General features: G+C 48.2%; 1 pseudogene; it reads left to right on the top strand.

The window, feature by feature from the left end:
- The first annotated feature begins 4,139 nt into the window (after nt 1-4,139).
- Nucleotides 4,140-8,902, top strand: LOC102133017 (baculoviral IAP repeat-containing protein 5 pseudogene; annotated as a pseudogene).
- Nucleotides 8,903-9,797: the final 895 nt, after the last annotated feature.

Raw genomic sequence — 9,797 nt, 5'->3', positions numbered from 1 at the left:
GTCCGGCCGGGCGCGGTGGCTCAAGCCTGTAATCCCAGCACTTTGGGAGGCCGAGACGGGCGGATCACGAGGTCAGGAGATCGAGACCATCCTGGCTAACACGGTGAAACCCCGTCTCTACTAAAAAATACAAAAAACTAGCCAGGCGCGGTGGCGGGCGCCTGTAGTCCCAGCTACTCGAGAGGTTGAGGCAGGAGAATGGCGTGAACCTGGGAGCCGGAGCTTGCAGTGAGCTGAGATCCGGCTACTGCACTCCAGCCTGGGCGGCAGAGTGAGACTCCGTCTCAAAAAAATAAATAAATAAAATAAATAAATAAATAAATTGAGTGAGTCCTCTCTCAGATCCTTCTGGGTTCATAACAAGACACCCCATACCTACATTTTGAATAAACAAGCAAGACTGATGCTGGCTGGGTGTGGCAGCTCAAGTCTGTAATCCAAGCACTTTGGGAGGCTGAAGTAGGTGGATCACTTGAGGCCAGGAGTTTGAGACCAGCCTGGCCAACGTGGCAAAACGCCATCTCTACAAAAAAAAAAAAAAAAAAAATTAGCTGAGCATGGTGGCACATGCCTGTAGTCCCAGCTACTTGGGAGACTGAGATGGGAGGACTGTTTGAGCCCAGGAGATGGAGGTTGCAGTGAGCCCTAGTTGCGCCTTTGTACTCCAGCCTGGGCGACAGAGTGAGATCCCATCTCAAAAAAAGACTCATGCTGACCACAGCTGACTTTGCTTACATGTCTCTTTAGTCATCGGAGAGGCCAGGCCCTGGCCAACCCCCAGCCCTCCTGCTGGACTTAATGCATGTGGGCAGTTTGGTTTCTGCCAAAGGCCAACAGGGTTCATCTCAGATCTGTCAGTGGCACTTTGGGATAAGTGCAGTCATTTTTAATTCATGAAATTCAAAGGAGACACTGAATGAGTTGGCTCTCCAGCCCTTAACAGGCTGGCTGAGCATTTTGGGGTGGAAGCATTTTGTAAGGGATTGGAGGAGCCATGCCTTGGCGCAGGCAGGGAAAAGGATGACTCAGCCTGAGCCACTGAGGTTGGGCAGGAAACAGCTGATTCTCCTGCTGTGGGGCTGGGCAGGACTGCCTTCCGGGTGGGGAGCAGGGGGCGGCGGGAGTGGGGGGGCGGGTGGCGGGACAGGTTGCCTTGGGAATTTGGCGTGACTTTAACTGGCAGCTCTTTTTCTTCTCTTCCTTGGGTTCTTCCTGGGGATTTGGGGAAAGAGTTGAGCAACAGGCTGAGTTAAAGGAGACAAATAGGAAGGAAACGAAGAGCTCTGCAAGGCCATCCCTCGAAATAGGCCGGCAAATTCAACCCGTGGAGCCTCTTAGGGAGTCAGGTGGAACCAGGAGGAGCACACGACACAGGAGAGATCCTTAACACACTGTAAAACGTGAATGTGCTTTTTTTTTTTTGCACCTGGTGAGAAGCCCCCAAAGCCATAGTCTTCCAGGAGTCTTCCAGGAACATAGTCTTCCAGCAGCCTGCAGAGATGGTCTTGCGTGGCTTCCGTCAGTCAAGAAAAATGATGAGACAAGTCTCTCTCCTTTTAGGAGGTTTATTTGCCAAAGCTAAGGACACACACTGTGACACAGCCTCAGGAGGTCCTGATGACATGTGCCCAAGGTGGTCGGGGCACAGCTTGGTTTTACACATTTAGGGAGACATGAGACATCAAATCAATATATGTAATAAGTACATTGGTTTGTCCGAAAAGGTGGGTGTCAGGCCTCTGAGCCCAAGCTAAGCCATCATATCCCCTGTGATCTGCATGTATACATCCAGATGGCCTGAAGCAACTGAATATCCACAAAAGAAGTGAAAATAGCCTTAACTGATGACATTCCACCATTGTGATTTGTTCCTGCCCCACCCTAACTGATACATATGTTCTCCCCTGCCCTTAAGAAGGTACTTTGTAATATTCTCCCCCCGCCCTTGAGAAGGTACTTTGTAAGCCTATCCCAAACCTATAAGAACTAATAATAATCCCACCACCCTTTGCTGACTCCTTTTTCGGGCTCAGCCCGCCTGCATCCAGGTGAAATAAACAGCCTTGTTACTCACACAAAGCCTGTTGGTGGACTCTCTTCACACGGACGCACGTGACATTTGGTGCTGAAGACCTGGGACAGGAGGACTCCTTAGTGTCAGGCCTCTGAGCCCAAGCCAAGCCATCGCATCCCCTGTGACTTGCACCCCCTGTGACTTGCACTTATACGCCCAGATGGCCGAAGTAACTGAAGAATCACAAAAGAAGTGAAAATGCCCTGCCCCTGCCTTAACTGATGACATTCCACCACAAAAGAAGTGAAAATGGCTGGTCCTTGCCTTAAGTGATGACATTATCTTGTGAAATTCCTTTTCCTGGATCATCCTGGCTCAAAAAGCTCCCCCACTGAGCACCTTGTGACCCCCACCCCTGCCCACCAGCGAACAACTCCCCTTTGACTGTAATTTTCCTTTACCTACCCAAATCCTATAAAACGGCCCCACCCCTATCTCCCTTCTCTGACTCTTTTTGGACTCAGCCCGCCTTCACCCAGGTGATTAAAAAGCTTTATTGCTCACACAAAGCCTGTTTGGTAGTCTCTTCACACGGACGCGCATGACACTTAGGGAGACCAGTCCCCTGTCATCTCCTGTCGTCGCCCTCACTCCGTGAGGAGATCCACCTATGACCTTGGGTCCTCAGACCAACCAGCCCAAGGAACATCTCACCAATTTCGAATCAGGTAAGCGGTCTTTTCACTCTTCTCCAGCCTCTCTCGCTACCCTTCAATCTCCCTGCCTTTCCAATTCCAGTTCTTTTTCCTCTCTAGTAGAGACAAAGGAGACACATTTTATCCATGGACCCAAAGCTCCGGCGCTGGTCACCGACTCAGGAAGACAGTCTTCCTTTGGTGTTTAATCACTGCGGGGATGTCTGCCTGATTATTCACCCACATTTCATTGGTGTCTGATCACCGTGGGGACGTCTGCCTCCATCATTCACCCACATTCCCTTGGTGGCAAGTCAATTGCAGGGATGCCTGCTTTGGCTGCTCACCCACATTGCAGCCCAGGGCTGCTCACCCACCCTCTTCTCCGTGTCTCTACCTTTCTCTTTAAACTTACCTCCTTCACTATGGGCAACCTACCGCCCACCATTCCCCCTTCTTCTCCCTTAGCCTGTATTCTCAAGAACTTAAAATCTCTTCAACTCACACCTGACCTAGAACTTAAACGCCTTATTTTCTTCTGCAATACCGCTTGGCCCCAATACAAACTCGACAGTAGTTCTAAGTGGCCAGAGAATGGCACTTTCGATTTGTCTATCCTACAAGATCTAGATAATGTTTGTTGAAAAATGGGCAAATGGTCTGAGGTATCTGACGTCTAGGCATTCTTTTACACATCGGTCCCTCCCTAGTCTCTGCTCCCAGTGCAACTCGTCCCAAATCTTTCTTCTTTCCTGTCTGTTCCTTCAGTTTCCACCCCAAGCTCTGAGTCCTTTGAATCCTTCTTTTCTACGGAATCATCTGACCTCTCCCCTTCTCCCCAGGCTGCTCCTTGCCAGGCCAAGCCAGGTCCCAATTCTTCCTCAGCCTTTGCTCCCCCACCCTGTAATCCTTCTATCACCTCCCCTCCTAACACCTGGTCTGGCTTACAGTTTCGTTCTGCGACTAGCCCTCCCCCACCTGCCCAACAATTTCCTCTTAAAGAGGTGGCTGGAGCTAAAGGCATAGTCAAGGTTAACGCTCCTTTTTTCTTTATCTGACCTCTCCCAAATCAGTTAGCATTTAGGCTGTTTTTCATCAAATATAAAAACCCAGCCCAGTTCATGGCCCATTTGGCAACAACCCTTAGACACTTTACTGTCCTAGACCCCAGAGGAAGGCCATCTTATTCTCAATATGCATTTTATTATCCAATCCGCTCCCAACATTAGAAAAAGCGCCAAAAATTAGATTCTGGCCCCGCAACAGGACCTAATTAAGCTCGCCTTCAAGGTGTACAATAATAGAGAAGAGGCAGTCAAGTAGCAACATATTTCTGAGTTGCAATTAACTTGCCTCCACTGTGAGAGAAACCCCAGTCACATCTCCAGCACACAAGAACCTCAAAATGTCTGAACCGCAGAGGCCAGGCATTCCTCCAGGACCGCCTCCCCAAGGATATTGCTTCAAGTGCTGGAAATCTGGTCACTAGGCCAAGGAATGCCTGCAGCCTGGGATTCCTCCTAAGCCATGTCCCATCTGTGTGGGACCCCACTGGAAATCAGACTGTCCAACCCGGCGGCCACTCCCAGAGCCCCTGGAGCTCTGGCCCAGGGCTCTCTGACTGACTCCTTTGCAGATCTTCTCGACTTAGCAGCTGAAGACTGATGCTGCCCCATCGCCTCGGAAGCTTCTTGGACCATCACAGACACTTTGGGTAACTCTTACAGTGGAGGGTAAGTCCATGCCCTTCTTAATCATTATGGAGGCTACCCACTCCACATTACCTTCTTTTCAAGGGCCTGTTTCCCTTGCCTCCATAACTGTTGTGAGTATTGATGGCCAAGCTTCAAAACCCCTTAAAACTCCCCAACTCTGGTGCCAACTTGGACAACATTCTTTTATGCACTCTTTTTTAGTTATCCCCACCTGCCCAGTCCCTTATTAGGCTGAGACATTTTAACCAAATTATCTGCTTCCCTGATTATTCCTGGGCTACAGCCACACCTCATTGCCACCTTTTCCCCCAGTTCAAAGCCTCCTTCACATCCTCTCCTTGTATCTCCCCACCTTAATCCACAAGTATAGGACACCTCTACTCCTTCCTTAGTGACTGATCATGCATCCCTTACCATCCCATTAAAACCTAGTCACCCTTACCCCACTCAATGTCAATATCCCATCCTATAGCACACTTTAAAAGGATTAAAGCCTGTTATCACTCACCTGTTACAGCATGGCCTTTTAAAGCCTATACACTCTCCTTACAATTCCATTTTACCTGTCGAAAAACCAGACAAGTCTTATAGGTTAGTTCAGGATCTGTGCCTTATCAACAAAATTGTCTGGCCTATCCACCCCACAGTGCCAAACCCATATACTCTCCTATCCTTAATACCTCCCTCCACAACCCATTCTGTTCTAGATAAATCTAGCTGACCCCATAAATCCTAAATCCTTTCCTCACTCCCCTTTCCATTCCTTAAAACATAGCCCTAAAAGCTGCTCCCGCACTAGCTCTCCCTAACTCATCCCAACCCTTTTCATTACACACAGCCAAAGTACAGGGCTGTGCGGTCAGAATTCTTACACAAGAGCCGGGACTGCGTGCTGTAGCCTTTCTGTCAAAACAACTTGACCTTACTGTTTTAGCCTAGCCCTCATGTCTGTGTGCGGTGGCTGCCGCTGCCTTAATACTTCCAGAGGCCCTCAAAATCACAAGCTATGCTCCACTTACTCTCTACAGTTCCCATAACTTTCAAAATCTATTTTCCTCCTCACACTTGACGCATATACTTTCTGCCCCCCCAGCTCCTTCAGCTATACTCAGTCTTTGCTGAGTCTCCCACAATTACCATTGTTCCTGGCCCAGACTTCAATCTGGCCTCCCACATTATTCCGGATACCACACCTGACCCCCATGACTGTATCTCTCTGATTCATCATCCTCCATTTCCCCATATTTCCTTCTTTCCTGTTCCTCACCCTGATCACACTTGGTTTATTGATGGCAGTTCCACCAGGCCTAATCGCCACTCACCAGCAAAGGCACGCTATGCTGTAGTATCTTCCACATCTATCATTGAGGCTACTGCTCTGCCCCCTCCACTACCTCTCAGCAAGCCAAACTCATTGCCTTAACTCGGGCCCTCACTCTTGCAAAGGGACTATGCATCAATATTTATACTAACTCTAAATATGCCTTCCATATCCTGCACCACCATGCTGTTATATGGGCAGAAATAAATTTCCTTACTATGCTAGGGTCCTCCATCATTTTTGCCTCTTTAATAAAAACTCTTCTTAAAATCGCTTTACTTCCAAAGGAAGCTGGAGTCATTCACTGCAAGGGCCATCAAAAGGCATCAGATCCCATCGCTCAGGGCAACACTTATGCTGATAAGGTAGCTAAAGAAGCAGCTAGTGTTCCAACTTCTGTCCCTCATGACAGTTTTTCTTCTTCTCATTGGTCACTGCTATTTACTCTCCTACTGGAGTTTCCACCTATCAATCTCTTCCCACACAAGGCAAATTGTTCTTGGACCAAGGGAAAAATCTGCTTACATCCTCACAGGCCCATTCTATTCTGTCGTCATTTCATAACCTCTTCCATGTAGGTTACAAGCTGTTAGCCTCCCTCTTAAAACCTCTCATTTCCTTTCCATTGTGAATATCTGTCCCCAATCCTCCACTCTTGACTCCCTCTTGGAGTGGATAGATGATCTTTGCTGACAGGACACACTCCAACACTCTCTCCCTGATGAAGTCCTATTCTTCACTTTTATACTCATTCTTATTCTCATTTCTGTTCTTATGCCACCCTCTACCTCTCCCCAGCTATCTCCACCACACTATCAATCTCACTCACTCTTCCTAGCCATTTCTAATCTTTCTTTAACAAACAATTGCTGGCTTTGCATTTCTATTTCCTCCAAAATCCCTGAGGCCTCAACACACTGCTGAAAAAGGAGGACTCTGTGTGTGTGTGTGTGTGTGTGTATATATATATATGTATATAAATATATATATATATATATTTTTTTTTTTTGAAACAGAGTCTCGCTCTGTCACCCAGGCTAGAATACAGTGGCGCGATCTCGGCTCACTGCAAGCTCTGCCTCCCAGGTTCACGCCATTCTCCTGCCTCAGCCTCCCAAGCAGCTGGGACTACAGGCGCCGCCACCAAGCCCGGCTAATTTTATGTATTTTTAGTAGAGATGGGGTTTCACCATGTTAGCCAGGATGGTCTCCATCTCTTGACCTCGTGATCCGCCTGCCTCGGCCTCCCAAAGTACTGGGATTATAGGCGTGAGCCACCGCGCCTTGCCAACTCTGTATATTTTTAAATGAAGAGTGTTGTTTTCACCTAAATCAATCTGGCCTGGTATATGACAACATAAAAAAACTCAAGGATAGAGCCCCAAAACTCGCTAACCAAGCAAATAATTATGCTGAACCCCCTTGGGCACTCTCTAATTGGATGTCCTGGGTCCTCCCAATTCTTAGTCCTTTAATACCTGTTTTTCTCCTTCTCTTATTCGGACTTTGTGTCTTCCTTTTGATTTCTCAATTCATAAAAAACTGCATCCCAGAATTGAATCGTGGGACCCGTTGGCAGAGGTGGCGGCAGTGGCATGGGTTCCCCGACGTTGCCCCCTGCCTGGCAGCCCTTTCTCAAGGACCACCGCATCTCTACATTCAAGAACTGGCCCTTCTTGGAGGGCTGCGCCTGCACCCTGGAGCGGATGGCCGAGGCTGGCTTCATCCACTGCCCCACTGAGAACAAGCCAGACTTGGCCCAGTGTTTCTTCTGCTTCAAGGAGCTGGAAGGCTGGGAGCCAGATGACGACCCCATAGAGGAACATAAAAAGCATTCATCCGATTGCGCTTTCCTTTCTGTCAAGAAGCAGTTTGAAGAATTAACCCTCGGTGAATTTTTGAAACTGGACAGAGAAAGAGCCAAGAACAAAATTGCAAAGGAAACCAACCATAAGAAGAAAGAATTTGAGGAAACTGCAAAGAAAGTGCGCTGTGCCATCGAGCAGCTGGCTGCCATGGACTGAGGCCTCTGGCTGGAGCTGCCTGGTCCCAGAGTGGTTGCACCACTTCCAGGATTTATTCCCTGGTGCCACCAGCCTTCCTGTGGGACCCTTAGCAATGCCTTGGGAAAGGAGAAGATCAATATTTTCCAATTAGATATTTCAGCTGTATCTTGTTTTGTCTCGAAAGTGGCACCAGAGGTGCTTCCACCTGTGCAGCGGGTACTGCTGATAACAGTGACTGCCTCTCTCTCTCTCTTTTTTTTTTTTTTTGGCTTATTTTTGTCTTCCTGATTCCCGGACTTACCAGGTAAGAAGTGGTGGAGGAAGAAGGTGGTGTCCCTTTTGCTAGAGCTGACGGCTTTGTTGGCGTGGGCAGAGCCTTCCACAGTGAATGTGTCTGGACCTCATATTGTTGAGGCTGTCACACAGTCCTGAGTGTGGACTTGGCAGGTGCCTGTTGAATCTGAGCTGCAGGTTCCTCATCTGTCACACCTGTGCTGCCTCAGAGGCCACTTTTTTTTTTTTTTTTTGGTAGATGCATGACTTGTGTGTGATGAGGAGGGGAATGCAGACAGTCTCTGGCTCCTCTGCTGTTTCACAATGTGTCTTTCTTATTTTGTTTGAATTGTTAATTCACAGAATAGCACAAACTACAATTAAAACTAAGCACAAAGCCATTCTAAGTCATTGGGGAAACGGGGTGAACTTCAGGTGGACGTGGAGACAGAATAGAGTGATAGGAAGCATCTGGCAGGTACTCCTTTTGCCACTGCTGTGTGATTAGACAGGCCCAGTGAGCTGCGGGGCACATGCTGGCTGCTCCTCCCTGAGAAAAAGGCTGTGGCCTGAATCCTTTTTAAATGACTTGGCTGGATGCTGTGTGGGACTGGCTGGGCTGCTGCAGGCCGTGTGTCTGTCAGCCCAACCTTCACATCTGTCACGTTCTCCACACGGGGGAGGGATGCAGTCTGCCCAGGTCCCGGCTTTCTTTGGCGGCAGCAGCTCCCGCAGGGCTGAAGTCTGGTGTAAGATGATGGATTGGATTCGCCCTCCTCCCTGTCACAGAGCTGCAGGGTGGATTGTTACGGCTTCGGCTTCGTTGGAAACCTCTGGAGGTCATCTCGGCCGTTCCTGAGAAATAAAAAGCCTGTCATTTCAAACAAACAAACAAACAAACAAAAAACAAACAAACAAAAAAAACTGCATCCCAGGCCATCACCAATAATTTTATATGACAAATGCTCCTTCTAACAACCCCACAATATCACCCCTTACCCCAAAATCTTTCTTCAGTTTAATCTCTCCCACTCTGGGTTCCCACATTGCCCTTAATCCCACTCGAAGCAGCCCTGAGAAACATCGCCCATTATCTCTCCATACCACCCCCCAAAATTTTCACCGCCCCAACACTTCACCACTATTTTATTTTGTTTTTCTTATTACTATATGAAGACAGGAATGTCAGACCTCTGAGCCCAAGCTAAGCCATCATATCCCCTGTGACCTGCACGTATACATCCAGATGGCCTGAAGCAACTGAAGATCCACAAAAGAAGTGAAAATACTCTTAACTGATGACATTCCACCACTGTGATTTGTTCCTGCCTCACCCTAACTGATACATATATTCTCCCCTGCCCTTAAGAAGGTACTTTGTAATATTCTCGCCCCGCCCCCCACCCTTGAGAAGGTACTTTGTAAGCCTATCCCAAACCTGTAAGAACTAATGATAATCCCACCACCCTTTGCTGACTCCTTTTTTGGACTCAGCCCGCCTGCACCCAGGTGAAATAAACAGCCTTGTTGCTCACACAAAGCCTGTTGGTGGACTCTCTTCACATGGACATGTGTGACCGTGGGGACAACTCAAAGCAGGGAGGGGGCTTCCAGGTCACAGGTAGGTGAGAGACAAACAGTTGCATTGTTTGAGCTTCTGATAAGCTTTTCCAAAGGAAGCAATATGCATCTATTTCAGTGAGCAGAGGGATGACTGAATAGAACGGGAGGCACGTTTGTCCTGAACAATTCCCAGCCTGACTTTTCCCTTAG

Source organism: Macaca fascicularis, chromosome 9 (genome assembly GCF_037993035.2).
Source record: "Macaca fascicularis isolate 582-1 chromosome 9, T2T-MFA8v1.1".
Taxonomy (NCBI): domain Eukaryota; kingdom Metazoa; phylum Chordata; class Mammalia; order Primates; family Cercopithecidae; genus Macaca; species Macaca fascicularis.
Note: the sequence above shows the minus strand (reverse complement) of the source record. Positions and strands in the feature narration are given on the sequence as shown.